At 60.7% G+C, this 22500-nt stretch overlaps 2 non-coding genes across 2 annotated transcripts; both read right to left on the reverse strand.

Annotated features, from left to right (window-relative positions):
* Positions 1-2100: 2100 nt before the first annotated feature.
* On the reverse strand, positions 2101-2219 carry LOC131867536 (5S ribosomal RNA). Its single transcript, XR_009366088.1, has one exon. It is a non-coding gene; the product is annotated as a 5S ribosomal RNA (ribosomal RNA).
* Positions 2220-10036: 7817 nt separating this feature from the next.
* LOC131867530 (5S ribosomal RNA) lies at positions 10037-10155 on the reverse strand. Its single transcript, XR_009366083.1, has one exon. It is a non-coding gene; the product is annotated as a 5S ribosomal RNA (ribosomal RNA).
* Between the last annotated feature and the right edge of the window lie 12345 nt (positions 10156-22500).

Raw genomic sequence — 22500 nt, forward strand, 5'->3', positions numbered from 1 at the left:
CCGAGGTGCCCACCACGGTGCGCAACGCCGGTGCGAACCCGGGAGCGCCCCGATGTGTGCTCCAAGGTGCGGCGTGCACGAAGTCGGACCCCGGTTTGCCCCGGGTGCGCACCTCGCGTGCACCTTGGTGCGCACACCTTGGCTGGGTTGCGCGGCCTGGTGGGCACCATGGTGCGCACCAAGGAGCGCTCCGAAGTGTGCTCCAAGGTGCGGCGTGCACGAAGTCGGAGCCCGGTTTGCCCCGGGTACGCACCTTCGCCGGGGTGGGCACCTCGGCTGGGTTGCGCGCCCTGGTGCGCACCAAGGAGCGCTCCGAAGTGTGCTCCAAGGTGCGGCGTGCACGAAGTCGGAGCCCGGTTTGCCCCGGGTGCGCACCTCGCGTGCACCTTCGGCGGGGTTGCGCGCCCTGGTGGGCACCATGGTGCGCACCAAGGAGCGCTCCGAAGTGTGCTCCAAGGTGCGGCGTGCACGAAGTCGGAGCCCGGTTTGCCCCGGGTGCGCACCTCGCGTGCACCTTCGGCGGGGTTGCGCGCCCTGGTGGGCACCATGGTGCGCACCAAGGAGCGCTCCGAAGTGTGCTCCAAGGTGCGGCGTGCACGAAGTCGGAGCCCGGTTTGCCCCGGGTGCGCACCTCGCGTGCACCTTCGCCGCGGTGGGCACCATGGCGTGCACGAAGTCGGAGCCCGGTTTGCCCCGGGTGCGCACCTCGCGTGCACCTTCGCCGGGGTGGGCACCTCGGCTGGGTTGCGCGCCCTGGTGCGCACCAAGGAGCGCTCCGAAGTGTGCTCCAAGGTGCGGCGTGCACGAAGTCGGAGCCCGGTTTGCCCCGGGTGCGCACCTCGCGTGCACCTTCGCCAGGGTGGGCACCTCGGTGCGCACACCTTCTCAATGTTTTCTTGCCTTTTCTGGAAATTGGTGAAGGCAGCGCATCAAAGGTGCGCACCTCGGTGTGCTCCGAGGTGCGAACCCGAGAGCGCTCCGAGGTGCCCACGAAGTCGAAAGTCGGGTTAATTGCATTGTTTTCCCCGGGTGCGCTCCGAGGTGCGCAACATCGGCGCGCACCAAGGAGGGCTCCGAAGTGTGCTCCAAGGTGCGCACGATGGCGTGCACCTCTGGTGCGCACGATTCGGAGCTCGGTTTGACCGGGGTGCGCACACCTTGGCTGGGTTGCGCACCTTTTGTGCGCTCCAAGGTGCGCACGAAGTCGGAGCTCGGTTTGCCCCGGGTGCGCACCTTCGCCAGGGTGCGCACCTTGATGCGCACGCCTTGGCTGGGTTGCGCACCTTGGTGGGCGCCATGGTGCGCACCTTTCGTGCGCTCCAAGGTGCGCACGAAGTCGGAGCTCGGTTTGCCCCGGGTGCGCACCTTGGTGGGCGCCATGGTGCACTCCGAGGTGCCCAAGATTGGTGCGCACCAAGGAGCGCTCCGAAGTGCGCTCCAAGGTGCGCGCGAAGTCGAAAGTTGGGTTAATTGTCCGGTTTGCCTCGGGTGCGCACCTTGCGTGCACCTTCGCCAGGGTGGGCGCCTTGGTGCGCACACCTTGGCTGGGCTGCGCACACCTTGGCACCCGCGTTTCCTTCATTTTAAATTTTTTTTTTTTACAATCTCTCAAGTGGGAAATTCTATAATCTCAACTTTTTTTGCCTTTTCAGGAAACTTTTGAATGGAGCGCATCATTGGTGCGCTCCGAAGTGTGCTCCAAAGCTCTCTCCAGCTGCGTGCACCTGCCCCGGCCGCGCACCCGGCCCCGCCCAGCTTCGCTCACCTGTCCCGGGCGTCTGGTGCGGAACCTTAGAGTAAGAAACATCACCGTGCACCTTGGCCAACGTGCGCGACTCGACCGAGCGCGCACTGGCCGAGGTGCACACCGATTTCACCTGGGTGCGCGCGCAGCACCTCGGGCGCACCGGGGTGCGCGCACAACGCCCGGGTTGCACCGTGGCCTGTGTGCTCGGGGCGCCTCGGGTGCGCGCTCGGTGTCGCCCCCGCGCGCGCGGTAGTGCGGGCAGCGCACCCCGGCCCGGCCCGGCCCCGACGAGAACGCAAACGGGCAAAAGGTTTATTCAAATAGCATTGCGATGCCCGGCGAAAAACTAAAAAAGGGTGCAACACCGGGACTTCCCGGGAGGTCACCCATCCCAGTACTACTCCGGCCCAAGCGCGCTTAACTGCGGAGTTCTGATGGGATCCGGTGCACTAACGCTGGTATGATCGCACCCGTTATGAGCTTGTCGCAGTGTGTACTTAGCAAACCGCGACCCACGTGCGAATCCACCCCGGCCACCCACCCCCGTCGAGGTGCACACCCTCCCTCGCGAAGTGCGCCCCGTTCGCCAAGTGTGAGCCCTGCCCGGGTGCGCGCACCTTGCTAGGGCGTCGGGTGTGCACCCGGCCCGGCCTACGTGCGTGCACCTGTAGGGGGCGTCGTGTGCGTGCAGTGTCCCGTCTGCAACGCGGTGCCCACACACCACCTCGGGCGCAACGACCTGCGCTCACATGTGGGCCGAGTGCACCTTGGTGCATGTTCGGGGCGCCTCGGGTGCACGCTCGATCTTGCCCCGGTGCACCAAGGCGCTCGGTTTGCCCCGGGTGCGCACTTGGTGCAAGGTGGGCACCCAAAATAGGGATCAAGCACCAAAACACAAGTTTCGGGATGCAAAATGGGACCCAAGGACCACAAATGCGTTCCAAGACCCATGATGGGTCCACGAGAACAAAAATGTGTTCCGAGACTTAATAAACAAATATTGGGTTTTAGGAGAAGAAACATGCTCTGATGCCCAAAACGAGAATCGACCCCGAAAAGGCCACAGGCCAAAAGTGGGATGCGAGACAAAAAAAAATGGGACCCGAGGACCAAAATTGGGTTCCCAGGTCGAAGACAGGGCAACCGGACAAGAAACGACCTCTAAGGCTCGAAATGAGTCCCGACGACTAAAACTTGACAAGAAGCACCCATCAGGCACCCAACTCGACACCCATGGGATGCCGACCCACCCGGGCTTCCACCTAGCACACCTTGGCACCCACCCACCCTCGCACCCAACCTCGCACCCAACTTAGCACCTTTGAACCCACATTGGCACTCACCCTGACCCTGGCACCTTGGAACCCACATTGGCACTCACCTTGACCCTGGCACCCACCTTTGCACTCACCTTGGGACCCACCCTGGCTCCCACCTCGGCACCCACCCAGACACCCACCTTGGTTCCTTGGCACCCACCTTGGATCCTTGGCACCCACCCCGACACCCACCTTGGCACGCAACTTGGCTACTTGCCACCCACCTTGGCTCCTTGACGCCCACCCCGACAACCACCCCGTGACCTACCCTGGCTAGGGTTGGTGCACACCCACCCTGGTGCCCACCTTGGCACCCACCCTATGACCCACCTTGGCACGCACCTTAGTACCCACCCCGTTACCCACCCTAGGACCCACCCCGTGACCCACCTTGGCCAGGGTGGGTGCCTTGGTGCGCACAACTTGCCTGGGCTGCACACCAGGGCGGGCTCAAGATGGCACCCGCGTTCCGTTTTTTTCACTATCTTTCAAAACGGAAATTTTAAAATCTCATTTTTTTCTTTTTTTTGCCTTTTCTGGAAATTAGTGAAGGCAGCGCATCAAAGGTGCGCAATGCTGGTGCGAACCCGGGAGCGCTCCGATGTGTGCTCCAAGGTGCGGCGTGCACGAAGTCCGAGCCCGGTTTGCCCCGGGTGCGCACCTCGCGTGCACCTTCGCCGGGGTGAGCACCTTGGCTGGGTTGCGCGCCCTGGTGCGTACCAAGGAGCGCTCTGAAGTGTGCTCCAAGGTGCGGCGTGCACGAAGTCGGAGCCCGGTTTGCCCCGGGTGTGCACCTCGGGTGCGCACCTCGCGTGCACCTTCGCTGCGGTGGGCACCTTGGCTGGGTTGCGCGCCTTGGTGGGCACCATGCAGTGCACGAAGTCGGAGCCCGGTTTGCCCCGGGCGCGCACCTCCGCCAGGGTGGGCACCTTGGTGCGCACAACTTGCCTGGGCTGCGCATCAGGAAGGGCTCAAGATGGCACCCGCGTTCCGTTTTTTTCACTATCTTTCAGAACGGAAATTTTAAAATATCGTTTTTTTTTGCCTTTTCTGGAAATTAGTGAAGGCAGCGCATCAAAGGTGCGCAACGCTGGTGCGAACCTGGGAGCGCTCCGATGTGTGCTCCAAGGTGCGGCGTGCACGAAGTCGGAGCCCGGTTTGCCTCGGGTGCGCCCTGGTGGGCACCATGGTGCGCACCAAGGAGCGCTCCGAAGTGTGCTCCAAGGTGCGGCCTGCACGAAGTCGGAGCCCGGTTTGCCCCGGGTGTGCACCTCGGGTGGGCACCTTGGTGCGCATGCCTTGCCTGGGCTGCGCACCAGGGCGGGCTCAAGATGGCACCCGCGTTCCTTTTTTTTCACTATCTTTCAAAACGGAAATTTTAAAATCTCATTTTTTTTTGCCTTTTTCTGGAAATTAGTGAAGGCAGCGCATCAAAGGTGCGCACCTCGCTGCCCACCACGGTGCGCAACGCCGGTGGGCACCCGGGAGTGCTTCGAAGTGTGCTCCAAGGTGCTGCGTGCACGTTGTCGGAGCCCGGTTTGCCCCGGGTGCGCACCTCGCGTGCACCTTCGTCGGGGTGGGCACCTTGGCTTGGTTTGCCCCGGCTGCGCTCCGAAGCGGGGTTATTGGAGCGCCGCCTCTTTTTTTGTCGGAGCGTTTGGTGGGGTTTCTCGCATTGGCTCTTCCGAGGCCCGGTTGCCACCCTGGCGCGCACGAAGTCGGAAGTAGGGTTAATTGCCCGGGTGCGCACCTTTGCCAGGGTGGCACCTTACCTGGGCTGCGCACCAGGGCGGGCTCAAGATGGCACGCGCGTTCCGTTTTTTTCACTATCTTTCAAAACGGAAATTTTAAAATCTCCTTTTTTTTTTGCCTTTTCTGGAAATTAGTGAAGGCAGCGCATCAAAGGTGCGCACCTCGCTGCCCACCTTGGTGTGCTCTGAGGTGCGCACCCGGGAGCGCTACGAAGTGTGCTCCAAGGTGCGGCGTGCACGTTGTCGGAGCCCGGTTTGCCCCGGGTGCGCACCTCGCCTGCACCTTGGCCGGGGTGGGCACCTTGGCTGGGTTTGCCCAGGGTGCGCTCCGAAGCGGGGTTACTGGAGCGCCCCCTCTTTTTTTGTCAGAGAGTTTGGTGGGGTTTCTCGCATTGGCTCTTCCCAGGCCCGGTTGTTGGGTGCGCTCCCACCCTGGCGCGCGCGAAGTTGGAAGTTGGGTTAATTGCCCGGGCGCGCACCTTCGCCAGGGTGGGCACCTTGGTGCGCAAACCTTGGCTGGGCTGCGCACCAGGGCGGGCTCAAGATGGCACCAGCATTCCCTTTTTCTCACTATCTTTCAAAACGGAAATTTTAAAATCTCGTTTTTTTTTTGCCTTTTATGGAAATTAGTGAAGGCATCGCATCAAAGGTGCGCACCTCGCTGCCCACCTTGGTGTGCTCCGAGGTGCCCACCACGGTGCGCAACGCCGGTGCGAACCCGGGAGCGCCCCGATGTGTGCTCCAAGGTGCGGCGTGCACGAAGTCGGACCCCGGTTTGCCCCGGGTGCGCACCTCGCGTGCACCTTGGTGCGCACACCTTGGCTGGGTTGCGCGGCCTGGTGGGCACCATGGTGCGCACCAAGGAGCGCTCCGAAGTGTGCTCCAAGGTGCGGCGTGCACGAAGTCGGAGCCCGGTTTGCCCCGGGTGCGCACCTTCGCCGCGGTGGGCACCATGGCGTGCACGAAGTCGGAGCCCGGTTTGCCCCGGGTGCGCACCTCGCGTGCACCTTCGCCGGGGTGGGCACCTCGGCTGGGTTGCGCGCCCTGGTGCGCACCAAGGAGCGCTCTGAAGTGTGCTCCAAGGTGCGGCGTGCACGAAGTCGGAGCCCGGTTTGCCCCGGGTGTGCACCTCGGGTGCGCACCTCGCGTGCACCTTCGCTGCGGTGGGCACCTTGGCTGGGTTGCGCGCCTTGGTGGGCACCATGCAGTGCACGAAGTCGGAGCCCGGATTGCCCCGGGCGCGCACCTCCGCCAGGGTGGGCACCTTGGTGCGCACAACTTGCCTGGGCTGCGCACCAGGAAGGGCTCAAGATGGCACCCGCGTTCCGTTTTTTTCACTATCTTTCAGAACGGAAATTTTAAAATCTCGTTTTTTTTTGCCTTTTCTTGAAATTAGTGAAGGCAGCGCATCAAAGGTGCGCAACGCTGGTGCGAACCTGGGAGCGCTCCGATGTGTGCTCCAAGGTGCGGCGTGCACGAAGTCGGACCCCGGTTTGCCCCGGGTGCGCACCTCGCGTGCACCTTGGTGCGCACACCTTGGCTGGGTTGCGCGCCCTGGTGGGCACCATGGTGCGCACCAAGGAGCGCTCCGAAGTGTGCTCCAAGGTGCGGCGTGCACGAAGTCGGAGCCCGGTTTGCCCCGGGTGCGCACCTCGCGTGCACCTTCGCCGCGGTGGGCACCATGGCGTGCACGAAGTCGGAGCCCGGTTTGCCCCGGGTGCGCACCTCGCGTGCACCTTCGCCGGGGTGGGCACCTTGGTGTGCAGACCTTGGCTGGGTTGCGCGCCCTGGTGGGCACCATGGTGCGCACCAAGGAGCGCTCCGAAGTGTGCTCCAAGGTGCGGCCTGCACGAAGTCGGAGCCCGGTTTGCCCCGGGTGTGCACCTCGGGTGGGCACCTTGGTGCGCATGCCTTGCCTGGGCTGCGCACCAGGGCGGGCTCAAGATGGCACCCGCGTTCCTTTTTTTTCACTATCTTTCAAAACGGAAATTTTAAAATCTCATTTTTTTTTGCCTTTTTCTGGAAATTAGTGAAGGCAGCGCATCAAAGGTGCGCACCTCGCTGCCCACCACGGTGCGCAACGCCGGTGGGCACCCGGGAGTGCTTCGAAGTGTGCTCCAAGGTGCTGCGTGCACGTTGTCGGAGCCCGGTTTGCCCCGGGTGCGCACCTCGCGTGCACCTTCGTCGGGGTGGGCACCTTGGCTGGGTTTGCCCCGGCTGCGCTCCGAAGCGGGGTTATTGGAGCGCCGCCTCTTTTTTTGTCGGAGCGTTTGGTGGGGTTTCTCGCATTGGCTCTTCCGAGGCCCGGTTGCCACCCTGGCGCGCACGAAGTCGGAAGTAGGGTTAATTGCCCGGGTGCGCACCTTTGCCAGGGTGGGCACCTTACCTGGGCTGCGCACCAGGGCGGGCTCAAGATGGCACGCGCGTTCCGTTTTTTTCACTATCTTTCAAAACGGAAATTTTAAAATCTCCTTTTTTTTTTGCCTTTTCTGGAAATTAGTGAAGGCAGCGCATCAAAGGTGCGCACCTCGCTGCCCACCTTGGTGTGCTCTGAGGTGCGCACCCGGGAGCGCTACGAAGTGTGCTCCAAGGTGCGGCGTGCACGTTGTCGGAGCCCGGTTTGCCCCGGGTGCGCACCTCGCCTGCACCTTGGCCGGGGTGGGCACCTTGGCTGGGTTTGCCCAGGGTGCGCTCCGAAGCGGGGTTACTGGAGCGCCCCCTCTTTTTTTGTCAGAGCGTTTGGTGGGGTTTCTCGCATTGGCTCTTCCCAGGCCCGGTTGTTGGGTGCGCTCCCACCCTGGCGCGCGCGAAGTTGGAAGTTGGATTAATTGCCCGGGCGCGCACCTTCGCCAGGGTGGGCACCTTGGTGCGCACACCTTGGCTGGGCTGCGCACCAGGGCGGGCTCAAGATGGCACCAGCATTCCCTTTTTCTCACTATCTTTCAAAACGGAAATTTTAAAATCTCGTTTTTTTTTTGCCTTTTATGGAAATTAGTGAAGGCATCGCATCAAAGGTGCGCACCTCGCTGCCCACCTTGGTGTGCTCCGAGGTGCCCACCACGGTGCGCAACGCCGGTGCGAACCCGGGAGCGCCCCGATGTGTGCTCCAAGGTGCGGCGTGCACGAAGTCGGACCCCGGTTTGCCCCGGGTGCGCACCTCGCGTGCACCTTGGTGCGCACACCTTGGCTGGGTTGCGCGGCCTGGTGGGCACCATGGTGCGCACCAAGGAGCGCTCCGAAGTGTGCTCCAAGGTGCGGCGTGCACGAAGTCGGAGCCCGGTTTGCCCCGGGTACGCACCTCGCGTGCACCTTCGCCGGGGTGGGCACCTCGGCTGGGTTGCGCGCCCTGGTGCGCACCAAGGAGCGCTCCGAAGTGTGCTCCAAGGTGCGGCGTGCACGAAGTCGGAGCCCGGTTTGCCCCGGGTGCGCACCTTCGCCGCGGTGCGCACCATGGCGTGCACGAAGTCGGAGCCCGGTTTGCCCCGGGTGCGCACCTCGCGTGCACCTTCGGCGGGGTTGCGCGCCCTGGTGGGCACCATGGTGCGCACCAAGGAGCGCTCCGAAGTGTGCTCCAAGGTGCGGCGTGCACGAAGTCGGAGCCCGGTTTGCCCCGGGTGCGCACCTCGCGTGCACCTTCGGCGGGGTTGCGCGCCCTGGTGGGCACCATGGTGCGCACCAAGGAGCGCTCCGAAGTGTGCTCCAAGGTGCGGCGTGCACGAAGTCGGAGCCCGGTTTGCCCCGGGTGCGCACCTCGCGTGCACCTTCGCCGCGGTGGGCACCATGGCGTGCACGAAGTCGGAGCCCGGTTTGCCCCGGGTGCGCACCTCGCGTGCACCTTCGCCGGGGTGGGCACCTCGGCTGGGTTGCGCGCCCTGGTGCGCACCAAGGAGCGCTCCGAAGTGTGCTCCAAGGTGCGGCGTGCACGAAGTCGGAGCCCGGTTTGCCCCGGGTGCGCACCTCGCGTGCACCTTCGCCAGGGTGGGCACCTCGGTGCGCACACCTTCTCAATGTTTTCTTGCCTTTTCTGGAAATTGGTGAAGGCAGCGCATCAAAGGTGCGCACCTCGGTGTGCTCCGAGGTGCGAACCCGAGAGCGCTCCGAGGTGCCCACGAAGTCGAAAGTCGGGTTAATTGCATTGTTTTCCCCGGGTGCGCTCCGAGGTGCGCAACATCGGCGCGCACCAAGGAGGGCTCCGAAGTGTGCTCCAAGGTGCGCACGATGGCGTGCACCTCTGGTGCGCACGATTCGGAGCTCGGTTTGACCGGGGTGCGCACACCTTGGCTGGGTTGCGCACCTTTTGTGCGCTCCAAGGTGCGCACGAAGTCGGAGCTCGGTTTGCCCCGGGTGCGCACCTTCGCCAGGGTGCGCACCTTGATGCGCACGCCTTGGCTGGGCTGCGCACCTTGGTGGGCGCCATGGTGCGCACCTTTCGTGCGCTCCAAGGTGCGCACGAAGTCGGAGCTCGGTTTGCCCCGGGTGCGCACCTTGGTGGGCGCCATGGTGCACTCCGAGGTGCCCAAGATTGGTGCGCACCAAGGAGCGCTCCGAAGTGCGCTCCAAGGTGCGCGCGAAGTCGAAAGTTGGGTTAATTGTCCGGTTTGCCTCGGGTGCGCACCTTGCGTGCACCTTCGCCAGGGTGGGCGCCTTGGTGCGCACACCTTGGCTGGGCTGCGCACACCTTGGCACCCGCGTTTCCTTCATTTTAAATTTTTTTTTTTTACAATCTCTCAAGTGGGAAATTCTATAATCTCAACTTTTTTTGCCTTTTCAGGAAACTTTTGAATGGAGCGCATCATTGGTGCGCTCCGAAGTGTGCTCCAAAGCTCTCTCCAGCTGCGTGCACCTGCCCCGGCCGCGCACCCGGCCCCGCCCAGCTTCGCTCACCTGTCCCGGGCGTCTGGTGCGGAACCTTAGAGTAAGAAACATCACCGTGCACCTTGGCCAACGTGCGCGACTCGACCGAGCGCGCACTGGCCGAGGTGCACACCGATTTCACCTGGGTGCGCGCGCAGCACCTCGGGCGCACCGGGGTGCGCGCACAACGCCCGGGTTGCACCGTGGCCTGTGTGCTCGGGGTGCCTCGGGTGCGCGCTCGGTGTCGCCCCCGCGCGCGCGGTAGTGCGGGCAGCGCACCCCGGCCCGGCCCGGCCCCGACGAGAACGCAAACGGGCAAAAGGTTTATTCAAATAGCATTGCGACGCCCGGCGAAAAACTAAAAAAGGGTGCAACACCGGGACTTCCCGGGAGGTCACCCATCCCAGTACTACTCCGGCCCAAGCGCGCTTAACTGCGGAGTTCTGATGGGATCCGGTGCACTAATGCTGGTATGATCGCACCCGTTATGAGCTTGTCGCAGTGTGTACTTAGCAAACCGCGACCCACGTGCGAATCCACCCCGGCCACCCACCCCCGTCGAGGTGCACACCCTCCCTCGCGAAGTGCGCCCCGTTCGCCAAGTGTGAGCCCTGCCCGGGTGCGCGCACCTTGCTAGGGCGTCGGGTGTGCACCCGGCCCGGCCTACGTGCGTGCACCTGGAGGGGGCGTCGTGTGCGTGCAGTGTCCCGTCTGCAACGCGGTGCCCACACACCACCTCGGGCGCAACGACCTGCGCTCACATGTGGGCCGAGTGCACCTTGGTGCATGTTCGGGGCGCCTCGGGTGCACGCTCGATCTTGCCCCGGTGCACCAAGGCGCTCGGTTTGCCCCGGGTGCGCACTTGGTGCAAGGTGGGCACCCAAAATAGGGATCAAGCACCAAAACACAAGTTTCGGGATGCAAAATGGGACCCAAGGACCACAAATGCGTTCCAAGACCCATGATGGGTCCACGAGAACAAAAATGTGTTCCGAGACTTAATAAACAAATATTGGGTTTTAGGAGAAGAAACATGCTCTGATGCCCAAAACGAGAATCGACCCCGAAAAGGCCACAGGCCAAAAGTGGGATGCGAGACAAAAAAAAATGGGACCCGAGGACCAAAATTGGGTTCCCAGGTCGAAGACAGGGCAACCGGACAAGAAACGACCTCTAAGGCTCGAAATGAGTCCCGACGACTAAAACTTGACAAGAAGCACCCATCAGGCACCCAACTCGACACCCATGGGATGCCGACCCACCCGGGCTTCCACCTAGCACACCTTGGCACCCACCCACCCTCGCACCCAACCTCGCACCCAACTTAGCACCTTTGAACCCACATTGGCACTCACCCTGACCCTGGCACCTTGGAACCCACATTGGCACTCACCTTGACCCTGGCACCCACCTTTGCACTCACCTTGGGACCCACCCTGGCTCCCACCTCGGCACCCACCCAGACACCCACCTTGGTTCCTTGGCACCCACCTTGGATCCTTGGCACCCACCCCGACACCCACCTTGGCACGCAACTTGGCTACTTGCCACCCACCTTGGCTCCTTGACGCCCACCCCGACAACCACCCCGTGACCTACCCTGGCTAGGGTTGGTGCACACCCACCCTGGTGCCCACCTTGGCACCCACCCTATGACCCACCTTGGCACGCACCTTAGTACCCACCCCGTTACCCACCCTAGGACCCACCCCGTGACCCACCTTGGCCAGGGTGGGTGCACCCACCCTGGTGCCCACCTTGGCACCCACCCATCCTAGCACCCAGCCTGTGACCGGGCTTGGAACCCAACCTTGCACCCGCACCCGTCTTGGCCAGTGTGGGTGCGCACCCATCCTGGCACCCACGTTGTGACACACCCTTTAACCCACGCACCCTAGCACCCACGTTGGCACCCACCTTGGAACCCAACCTAGCAACTTGGCACCCACCCCGTGACCCACCTTGGCATCCACCATAGCAGTCGCCGACTTGGCACCCACCTCGGCACCCACCTTGACACTTGTGGACCCACCTTGCCACTCACCCTAGCATCGACCCATCCTAGCACCCACCCTGGCACCTTTGCACCCTAGCACTCACCCATCCTAGCACCTAACCTGTGACCCACCTTGACACTCACCCTCGCACCCACCTTGGAACCCAACCTAGCACCCACCCACCCTGACACCAACCCTAGCACCTACCCACCCTTGCACCCACCCTGTGACCCATCTTGGCACCCACCCATCCTACCACTCAACCTATCACCCACCTTCTCACCCACCTTGGCATCCACCTTAGCACCCACCCACACTGGCACCTTGGCACCCACCTCGGGCAAGGTGGGTGCACACCCACCCTGGCACCCAATTTAGAACCCACCGAGCATGTTACCCACCTTGGCACCCACATTGCAGCCCACCCTAGTACCCACCCTATGACCCACATTGGCATCCACACCCTAGCACCCAGGCACCTCGACACCCGCCTTGACACCCACCCTAGCACTGAACCTGTGACCCACCTTGGAACTCACCCTAGAACCCACCCACCCTGTGAACCACCTTGGCATCCACCTTAGCACCCACCCACCTTGGCACCCACTCTAGCACTCACCCATCCTAACACCCAACTTGTTACCCACCTTGGCACCCGCCCTCGCGTCCACCTTGAAACCCACCCTAGCACCCACCCACGCAGGAGCCCACCTTGGCACCCAACCTAACACCCACGCATCCTGGCACCCAACTTGTGACCCACCTTGGAACCCACCCTAGTACCCACCTTTGAACCCACTATATCACCAACCCACCTTGGCACCCACCCTATGACCCTCTTTGGAATCCACCCTAGCACGCACCCACCCTGGCACCCACCATGGAGCGCACCCTAGCACCCACCCACCTCGGCACGCACCTCAACACCCACCTTGGTGTGCGCACTGCGCCAACCTCTCAAAGACCCTATGTGGTGCGCTCCAAAGTGTACACCTTTGGTGCGCTCCAAGGTGCGCACCTTTGGTGCACACCGAGGTGCACACCAAAGTGTGCACCGAGGTGAGCACCAAAGTGCACTCCAGGGTGCACACCAAGGCGTGCACCTTTGGTGCGGTCAATGCAAACGAATTCGGAAGTTGGGGTCGATGTCCTAATCGCTGCTGCAGACTACACGTATGAGAATCGGACAAATAGCTTTATATAGGGGAGGTGTTGCGTTTGATGGGTCGACTCCCCTGGTTGTGTGCACTGCACCAACTTCAAAGACCCTGTCTTGTTTAAGAAGTCAAAAGTTGGGGTGGATGTCCTAATCATTGCTGCAGTCTACGCATGTATGAGAATCAGACAAATAGCTTATATAGGGGAGGTGTTGCATTCGGTGGGTTGACTCCCCTGGTTGTGCGCACTGCGCCAACCTCAAAGACCCCGCATAGCAGAAGAAGTCGGAAGTCGGATTTTGGTGAGCACCAAGGCGTGCACCTTTGGTGCGGTCAACGCAGACGAATTCAGAAGTTGGGGTGGATGTCCTAATCGTTGTTGCAGGCTACACATGTATGAGAATCAGACAAATAGCTTATATAGGGGAGGTGTTGGGTTTGATGGGTCAACTCCCTTGGTTGTGCGCATTACGCCAACCTCAAAGACCTTGTTTTCGTTAAGAAGTCAAAAGTTGGGGTCAATGTCCTAATGGCTCCTGCAGGATACACATGTATGAGAATCGGACAAATAGCTTATATAGGGGAGGTGTTGGGTTTGATGGGTCGACTCCCCTGGTTGTGCGCATTACGTCAACCTCAAAGACCTTGTTTTCGTTAAGAAGTCAAAAGTTGGGGTCGATGTCCTAATTGCTCCTGTAGACTACACATGTATGAGAATCAGACAAATAGCTTATATAGGGGAGGTGTTGGGTTTGATGGGTTGACTCCCCTAGTTGTTCGCATTACACCAACCTCAAAGACCTTGTTTTCGTTTAGAAGCCGAAAGTTGGGGTCGATGTCCTAATTGCTCCTGCAGGCTACGCATGTATGAGAATCAGACAAATAGCTTATATAGGGGAGGTGTTGGGTTTGATGGGTCGACTCCCCTGGTTGTGCGCATTGCGCCAACCTCAAAGACCCTGCATTGCGGATGAAGTCGAAAGTCAGAGTTTGGTGTGCTACAAGGTGTGGTCGAAGGTGCTCACCTAGGTGTGCACCTTTGGAGCACAGGAAAAGTGCCCTCCAAAAGTGCGCACCTTTGGAGTGCACAAAAGTGCCCTCCAAAAGTGCGCACCTTTGGAGCGCAGAAAAGTGCCCTCCAAAAAGTGCCCTCCAAAAGTGCGCACCTTTGGAGCGCAGAAAAGTGCCCTCCAAAAAGTGCCCTCCAAAAGTGCGCACCTTTGGAGCGCAGAAAAGTGCCCTCCAAAAAGTGCCCTCCAAAAGTGCGCACCTTTGGAGCGCAGAAAAGTGCCCTCCAAAAAGTGCCCTCCAAAAGTGCGCACCTTTGGAGCGCAGAAAAGTGCCCTCCAAAAAGTGCCCTCCAAAAGTGCGCACCTTTGGAGCGCAGAAAAGTGCCCTCCAAAAAGTGCCCTCCAAAAGTGCGCACCTTTGGAGCGCAGAAAAGTGCCCTCCAAAAAGTGCCCTCCAAAAGTGCGCACCTTTGGAGCGCAGAAAAGTGCCCTCCAAAAAGTGCCCTCCAAAAGTGCGCACCTTTGGAGCGCAGAAAAGTGCCCTCCAAAAAGTGCCCTCCAAAAGTGCGCACCTTTGGAGCGCAGAAAAGTGCCCTCCAAAAAGTGCCCTCCAAAAGTGCGCACCTTTGGAGCGCAGAAAAGTGCCCTCCAAAAGTGCGCACTTTTGGTGCGCACCAAGGCGCTGGTTCGGTCGTTGCAGGCGAGTTCGGAAGTTGGGGTCGATGTCCTGAGCGGAGGTGCAAACTACACAGGTGTCGGAATCGGACAAATAGCTTATATAGGGGAGGTGTATGCTTCGATGGGTCGACTCCCCAGGTTGAGCGCACCGCGCCAACCTCAAAGACCCTACGGTATGGATGAAGTCGGAAGTTGGGTCCGATGACCGATTCGATTAGTAGGTATGCTCATGAGGTCGGAATTTGGGTCCGATGACCTGCCATGTGCAGGAAGGCGAATGTTGACACTGTGCGTTGCAAGGTGCACACCAAGGCGCTGGTGCGGTCTTTTTAGTCGAGTTCGGAAGTTGGGGTCGATGTCCTGATCGGAGGTGCAAGCTACACAGGTGTGGGAATCGGACAAATAGCTTATATAGGGGAGGTGTATGCTTCGTTGGGTCGACTCCCCGGGTTGAGCGCACCGCGCCAACCTCAAAGACCCTACGGTATGGATGAAGTCGGAAGTTGGGTCCGATGACCGATTCGATATGTAGGCATACTCGCGAGGTCGGAATTTGGGTCCGATGACCTGCCACGTGCAGGAAGGCGAATGTTGGCACTGTGCGTTGCAAGGTGCGCACCAAGGCGCTGGTTCGGTCGTTGGAGGCGAGTTCGGAAGTTGGGGTCGATGTCTTGATCGGAGGTGCAAACTACACAGGTGTGGGAATCGGACAAATAGCTTATATAGGGGAGGTGTATGCTTCGTTGGGTCGACTCCCCGGGTTGAGCGCACCGCGCCAACCTCAAAGACCCTACGGTATGGATGAAGTCGGAAGTTGGGTCCGATGACCGATTCGATATGTAGGCATACTCGCGAGGTCGGAATTTGGGTCCGATGACCTGCCATGTGCAGGAAGGCGAATGTTGGGACTGTGCGTCGCAAGGTGCGCACCAAGGCGCTGGTGCCGTCGTTGCAGTCGAGTTCGGAAGTTGGGGTCGATGTCCTGGTCAGAGGTGCAAACTACACAGGTGTGGGAATCGGACAAATAGCTTATATAGGGGAGGTGTATGCTTCGATGGGTCGACTCCCTGGGTTGAGCGCACCGCGCCAACCTCAAAGACCCTACAGTATGGATGAAGTCGGAAGTTGGGTCCGATGACCGATTCGATACGTAGGCATATTGGCGAGGTCTGAATTTGTGTCCGATGACCTGCCATGCGCAGGAAGGCGGAATTTGGGTCCGATGACCGAGTTGATGGCGTGCCATGCGCAGAAAGGCGGAATTTGGGTCCGATGACCGAGTTGATGTTGATGGCCCGCCATGCACAGGAAGGCGGAATTTGGGTCCGATGACCGATTTGAAGGCGTGCCATACGCAAAAAGGCGGAGTTTGGGTCCGATGACCGAGTTGATATTGATGGCCCGCCATGCGCAGGAAGGCGGAATTTGGGTCCGATGACCTGACATACGCATGGAGTCCGACTCGGGGGCCGATGTTCGATTCGATGACTTGCATTGTGGGTAAAGTCGGAAGTTGTGGTCTTTGACCCGATTCGATGACCAGACTTCGGCTGCTTGAGAATCGGACAAATAACTTATATAGGGGAGGTAGTGTTCTCGAGCATCCTCCCCCCGTGCCCGTTTATGTCGATTGATGCTGGTGCTCGACTGGTTGGAGCGCTCGGATGCAAAAATCTTGCACCAGGATTTATCGATTGTGATGGACACGGCAAGTCTCCTGATTGCTATGCAGGAGCTCATCGTGAATCTCTATGCGGCCTTGGTATGGACTCGACCTGCGGAATGGTTCGGCAATGGTAGTCGCTCCAACACGTCCTTGCAATGGCCACAGAGGTGATTCGACTAGAGCTCCAGTCTAGCTTTTGGGTTGCTTGGCGGACTGGTATAGCCGCGATCGAGTTCCGGCCATGAACGTTTTAGATAGCTCTTGGGCTTTCTGGGACGGAAGTCGGAAGTTTGGGCTGTTGTCCGATTTGATGACCATTCTTCGGATGTGTGAGAATCGGACAAATAACTTATATAGGGGACTGTGTTGTCTCACGCAGCCCCCTCCGTGCCCCTCTATCTCGACCGATGTTGGTGCTTGAAAGGGTTGGGATCGCTCGGATTTATAAACGTGCACCACCATTTGTCGAGTGTGAGGGACGCGGCAGGTCTCCTAAATGCTATGCGGGCGCTCTCTGAGAATCTCTATCCGGCCTCGACACAGACTAGTCTTGCTGAATGGTTTGGCACTGGTAGTCGATCCAACACGTCGTTGTTGTGGCCGCCTAGGCGATTCGATTCGAGCCCCCGTCTAGCTTTTGGGTTGCTTGGCGGATTTTGCCCTATCCGCAAGTGAGCTCGGTCCCTAAACGTTCGAGAAACCCGATTGCTATGCGCCGACTCTCTTTCTTGCGAGCCTCCATCTAGCTTTTGGGTCTCTACGGAACGGAAGTCGGAATCTGGGACCGTTGTTTGATTCGACGAGGCAGACTACGGTTGTGCGAGAATCGGACAAATAACTTATATAGGGGAGGTGTTGACTGGAGCATTCTCCCCCGTGCCCCTCTAACTCGACCAATGCTGGCGCTCGAACGGTGGTAGCGCTCGGATTTTCATTGAGCGCCAGCATTGGTCGATTTAGAGGGGCATGCGAGATTCCCGAATGCTATGCGAGGGCTCTAACGGAAATGTCTATTGGTTTCGGTATGGATGCAATTGCGAGTGGTTCGGCAAAGGTAGTCGTTCCGATGCGTCCATGTCGTGGCCAAATCGATAATTCGATTTGAGCCCTCGTATAGCATTTGGGTCTCTCGATGTGATTCCGCATTCCAGTCCCTTTGGGCACTGCTTGAGCCGCATCCCAGGGGGTTCCCTTCCCAATAATCTGCCTCGCAACCCGATTGCTATGCGGTGAGGCTCCTCGGCCGCCTCGGAACTATCTGTGTATCAGACGCATCGCGGGATAAGGGGTTGGCAACGGTAGTCGCCCCAAGCGCGTCCGATGCTTGGACCATTCCGAGGCGGCCCTGAAGCCTCTTCCGTCTAGCCGTTGGGTCCTTCTCGCCGCATCCCTCGCCTCGCACCCCGATTGCTATGCGGTGAGGCTCCTCGGCCGCCTCGGAACTATCTGTGTATCGGACGCGTCGCGGGATAAGGGGTTGTCACTGGTAGTCGCCCCAAGCGCGTCCGATGCTTGGACCATTCCGAGGCGGCCCTGAAGCCTCTTCCGTCTAGCCGTTGGGTCCTTCTCGCCGCATCCCTCGCCTCGCACCCCGATTGCTATGCGGTGAGGCTCCTCGGCCGCCTCGGAACTATCTGTGTATCGGACGCGTCGCGGGATAAGGGGTTGTCATTGGTAGTCGCCCCAAGCGCGTCCGATGCTTGGACCATTCCGAGGCGGCCCTGAAGCCTCTTCCGTCTAGCCGTTGGGTCCTTCTCGCCGCATCCCTCGCCTCGCACCCCGATTGCTATGCGGTGAGGCTCCTCGGCCGCCTCGGAACTATCTGTGTATCGGACGCGTCGCGGGATAAGGGGTTGTCACTGGTAGTCGCCCCAAGCGCGTCCGATGCTTGGACCATTCCGAGGCGGCCCTGAAGCCTCTTCCGTCTAGCCGTTGGGTCCTTCTCGCCGCATCCCTCGCCTCGCACCCCGATTGCTATGCGGTGAGGCTCCTCGGCCGCCTCGGAACTATCTGTGTATCGGACGCGTCGCGGGATAAGGGGTTGTCACTGGTAGTCGCCCCAAGCGCGTTCGATGCTTGGACCATTCCGAGGCGGCCCTGAAGCCTCTTCCGTCTAGCCGTTGGGTCCTTCTCGCCGCATCCCTCGCCTCGCACCCCGATTGCTATGCGGTGAGGCTCCTCGGCCGCCTTGGAACTATCTGTGTATCGGACGCGTCGCGGGATAAGGGGTTGTCACTGGTAGTCGCCCCAAGCGCGTCCGATGCTTGGACCATTCCGAGGCGGACCCGAAGCCTCTTCCGTCTAGCCGTTGGGTCCTTCTCGCCGCATCCTTCGCCTCGCACCCCGATTGCTATGCGGTGAGGCTCCTCGGCCGCCTCGGAACTATCTGTGTATCGGACGCGTCGCGGGATAAGGGGTTGTCACTGGTAGTCGCCCCAAGCGCGTCCGATGCTTGGACCATTCCGAGGCGGACCCGAAGCCTCTTCCGTCTAGCCGTTGGGTCCTTCTCGCCGCATCCCTCGCCTCGCACCCCGATTGCTATGCGGTGAGGCTCCTCGGCCGCCTTGGAACTATCTGTGTATCGGACGCGTCGCGGGATAAGGGGTTGTCACTGGTAGTCGCCCCAAGCGCGTCCGATGCTTGGACCATTCCGAGGCGGACCCGAAGCCTCTTCCGTCTAGCCGTTGGGTCCTTCTCGCCGCATCCCTCGCCTCGCACCCCGATTGCTATGCGGTGAGGCTCCTCGGCCGCCTTGGAACTATCTGTGTATCGGACGCGTCGCGGGATAAGGGGTTGTCACTGGTAGTCGCCCCAAGCGCGTCCGATGCTTGGACCATTCCGAGGCGGACCCGAAGCCTCTTCCGTCTAGCCGTTGGGTCCTTCTCGCCGCATCCCTCGCCTCGCACCCCGATTGCTATGCGGTGAGGCTCCTCGGCCGCCTTGGAACTATCTGTGTATCGGACGCGTCGCGGGATAAGGGGTTGTCACTGGTAGTCGCCCCAAGCGCGTCCGATGCTTGGACCATTCCGAGGCGGCCCCGAAGCCTCTTCCGTCTAGCCGTTGGGTCCTTCTCGCCGCATCCCTCGCCTCGCACCCCGATTGCTATGCGGTGAGGCTCCTCGGCCGCCTTGGAACTATCTGTGTATCGGACGCGTCGCGGGATAAGGGGTTGTCACTGGTAGTCGCCCCAAGCGCGTCCGATGCTTGGACCATTCCGAGGCGGCCCCGAAGCCTCTTCCGTGTAGCCGTTGGGTCCTTCTCGCCGCATCCCTCGCCTCGCACCCCGATTGCTATGCGGTGAGGCTCCTCGGCCGCCTTGGAACTATCTGTGTATCGGACGCGTCGCGGGATAAGGGGTTGTCACTGGTAGTCGCCCCAAGCGCGTCCGATGCTTGGACCATTCCGAGGCGGACCTGAAGCCTCTTCCCTCTAGCCGTTGGGGCTTTCTCGCCGCATCCCTCGCCTCGCACCCTGATTGCTATGCTGTGAGGCTCCTCGGCCGCCTTGGAACTATCTGTGTATCGGACGCATCGCGGGATAAGGGGTTGGCAGTGGTAGTCGCCCCAAGCGCATCCGATGCTTGGACCATTCCGAGGCGGCCCTGCAGCCTCTTCCGTCTAGCCGTTGGGGCCATCTCGCCGCATCCCCCACCTCGCACCACGATTGCTATGCGGTGAGGCTCCTTGGCCGCCTCGGAACTATCTGTGTATCGGACGCATCGCGGGATAAGGGGTTGTCACTGGTAGTCGCCCCAAGCGCGTCCGATGCTTGGACTATTCCGAGGCGGCCCTGCAGCCTCTTCCGTCTAGCCGTTGGGGCCATCTCGCTGCATCCCCCACCTCCTCGGCCGCCTCGGAACTATCTGTGTATCGGACGCATCGCGGGATAAGGGGTTGGCAGTGGTAGTCGCCCCAAGCGCGTCCGATGCTTGGACTATTCCGAGGCAGCCCTGCAGCCTCTTCCGTCTAGCCTTTGGGGCCATCTCGCCGCATCCCTCGCCTCGCACCCCGATTGCTATGCGGTGAGGCTCCTCGGCCGCCTGGGAACTATCTTCGTATCGGACGCATCGCGGGATAAGGGGTTGTCACTGGTAGTCGCCCCAAGCGCGTCCGATGCTTGGACTATTCCGAGGCGGCCCTGTGGCCTCTTCCGTCTAGCCGTTGGGGCCATCTCGCCGCATCCCCCACCTCGCACCCCGATTGCTATGCGGTGAGGCTCTTCGGCCGCCTTGGAACTATCTTCGTATCGGACGCATCGCGGGATAAGGGGTTGTCACTGGTAGTGGCCCCAAGCGCGTCCGATGCTTGGACTATTCCGAGGCGGCCCTGCAGCCTCTTCCGTCTAGCCGTTGGGGCCATCTCGCCGCATCCCCCACCTCGCACCCCGATTGCTATGCGGTGAGGCTCCTCGGCCGCCTTGGAACTATCTTCGTATCGGACGCATCGCGGGATAAGGGGTTGTCACTGGTAGTCGCCCCAAGCGCGTCCGATGCTTGGACTATTCCGACGCGGCCCTGTGGCCTCTTCCGTCTAGCCGTTGGGGCCATCTCGCCGCATCCCCCACCTCGCACCCCGATTGCTATGCGGTGAGGCTCCTCGGCCGCCTTGGAACCATCTTCGTATCGGACGCATCGCGGGATAGGGGGCTGTCACTGGTAGTCGCCCCAAGCGTGTCCGATGCTTGGACCATTCCTAGGCGGCCCTGAAGCCTCTTCCGTCTAGCCGTTGGGGCCTTCCCGCCCCATCCCTCGCCTCGCACCCCCGATTGCTATGCGGTGAGGCTCCTCGGCCGCCTTGGAACCATCTGTGTATCGGACGCATCGCGGGATAAGGGGTTGGCACTGGCAGTCGCCCCAAGCGCGTCCGATGCTTGGACCATTCCGAGGTGGCCCTGAAGCCTCTTCCGTCTAGCCGTTGGGGCCTTCCCGCCCCATCCCTCGCCTCGCACCCCGATTGATATGCGGTGAGGCTCCTCGGCCGCCTTGGAACTATCTGTGTATCGGACGCATCGCGGGATAAGGGGTTGGCACTGGTAGTCGTCCCAATCGCATCCGATGCTTGGACCATTCCGAGGCGGCCCTGCAGCCTCTTCCGTTTAGCCGTCGGGGCCTTCCCGCCGCATCCCTCGCCTCGCATCCCGATTCCTATGCGGTGAGTCTTCTCGGCCGCCGCGGAACTATACCTGTTATTGCTACTGCATCCTTCGGCTGGTAACCTCCTCTGCCGCCTTGGAACGTTCTCTTTGTCGGACGCGTCGCGGGATAAGGGGTTGGCACTGGTAGTCGCCCCAAGCGCGCCCGATGCATAGACCGCTCCGAGTCGACCTTGCTTTCAGCCTCTCACATGCATAGACCTCTCTGAGTCGACCCTGCAGCCTCTCACGTTTAGCCTTTGGAATCTCGCCTCACAACATGATTGCTATCCTTGATGCATCCCTTGCCTCGAGCCCTGATTGCTTTCTTGGCTGCATCCCTCCTCTCCTCACAGCCCGGTTGTCATCACTGCTTCATCCGTCGCTTCATGCATTCTGGCTGCTGGGCCCTTCCCACCGCACACCTCGATTGCTATCTCTTCTGCATCACACACCCCGATTGCTATCTCTGCTACATCCCTCGGCTCTCACTTCTGCATCCTTCGCCTCACACCTCGATTGCTATCAATGCTGCATCCGTAACCTCACACCCCGATTGCTATGCGGGGAGGCTCCTTGGCCGCCTTGGAAATTTCTGTGTGTCGGACGCACCGCGGGATAAGGGGTTGGCACTGGTAGTCGCCCCAAGTGCGCCCGATTCTTAGACCGCTTCGAGGTGACCTCGTAGCCTCTTTCGTCCAGGCTTCCTGCCTTCAACGCCCTTTTTACACCTCGATTGCTATGCGCGGGCTCGTTGGCGTCTATCACCTCTCTGCGAAGAGTGGCACGATGATTGTTGGGGTAAATCGTAGCAGTCCGATCTCTGGCCTTGGGCCATTGTGAGGGCTGATCGATTTCCTGTGCGCATCTCGTGTTCGCCCAGTAACAGACTCGACGACTTGTAATCGGTCTTGTTCCCGATTGTTCCTGGAGGTAGTCTTCGGAACTCTTGGATTTGACCTGTCACTCGAACTGTCCTCTTCCGAGGATGCTTGTGTGTGTGTGCTTGTGCCATTTCCTTGGCGGTATTAACGAGATATTAAAGAGCGGAGTGAGCGCCTCGCCCAGCTATGTTTGGGGCTCTCACTCCCTTACCCGGTGTGCGACCGCTTTGCACGTAGGTTGCGGAGCATCGCGACTCTTTCGATGTTTGGCGGTTGTCTTCCGGTGATGCGTTGGTCCCGAAGTGCA

This window comes from Cryptomeria japonica, unplaced genomic scaffold, assembly GCF_030272615.1.
Source record: "Cryptomeria japonica unplaced genomic scaffold, Sugi_1.0 HiC_scaffold_174, whole genome shotgun sequence".
Lineage (NCBI taxonomy): Eukaryota > Viridiplantae > Streptophyta > Pinopsida > Cupressales > Cupressaceae > Cryptomeria > Cryptomeria japonica.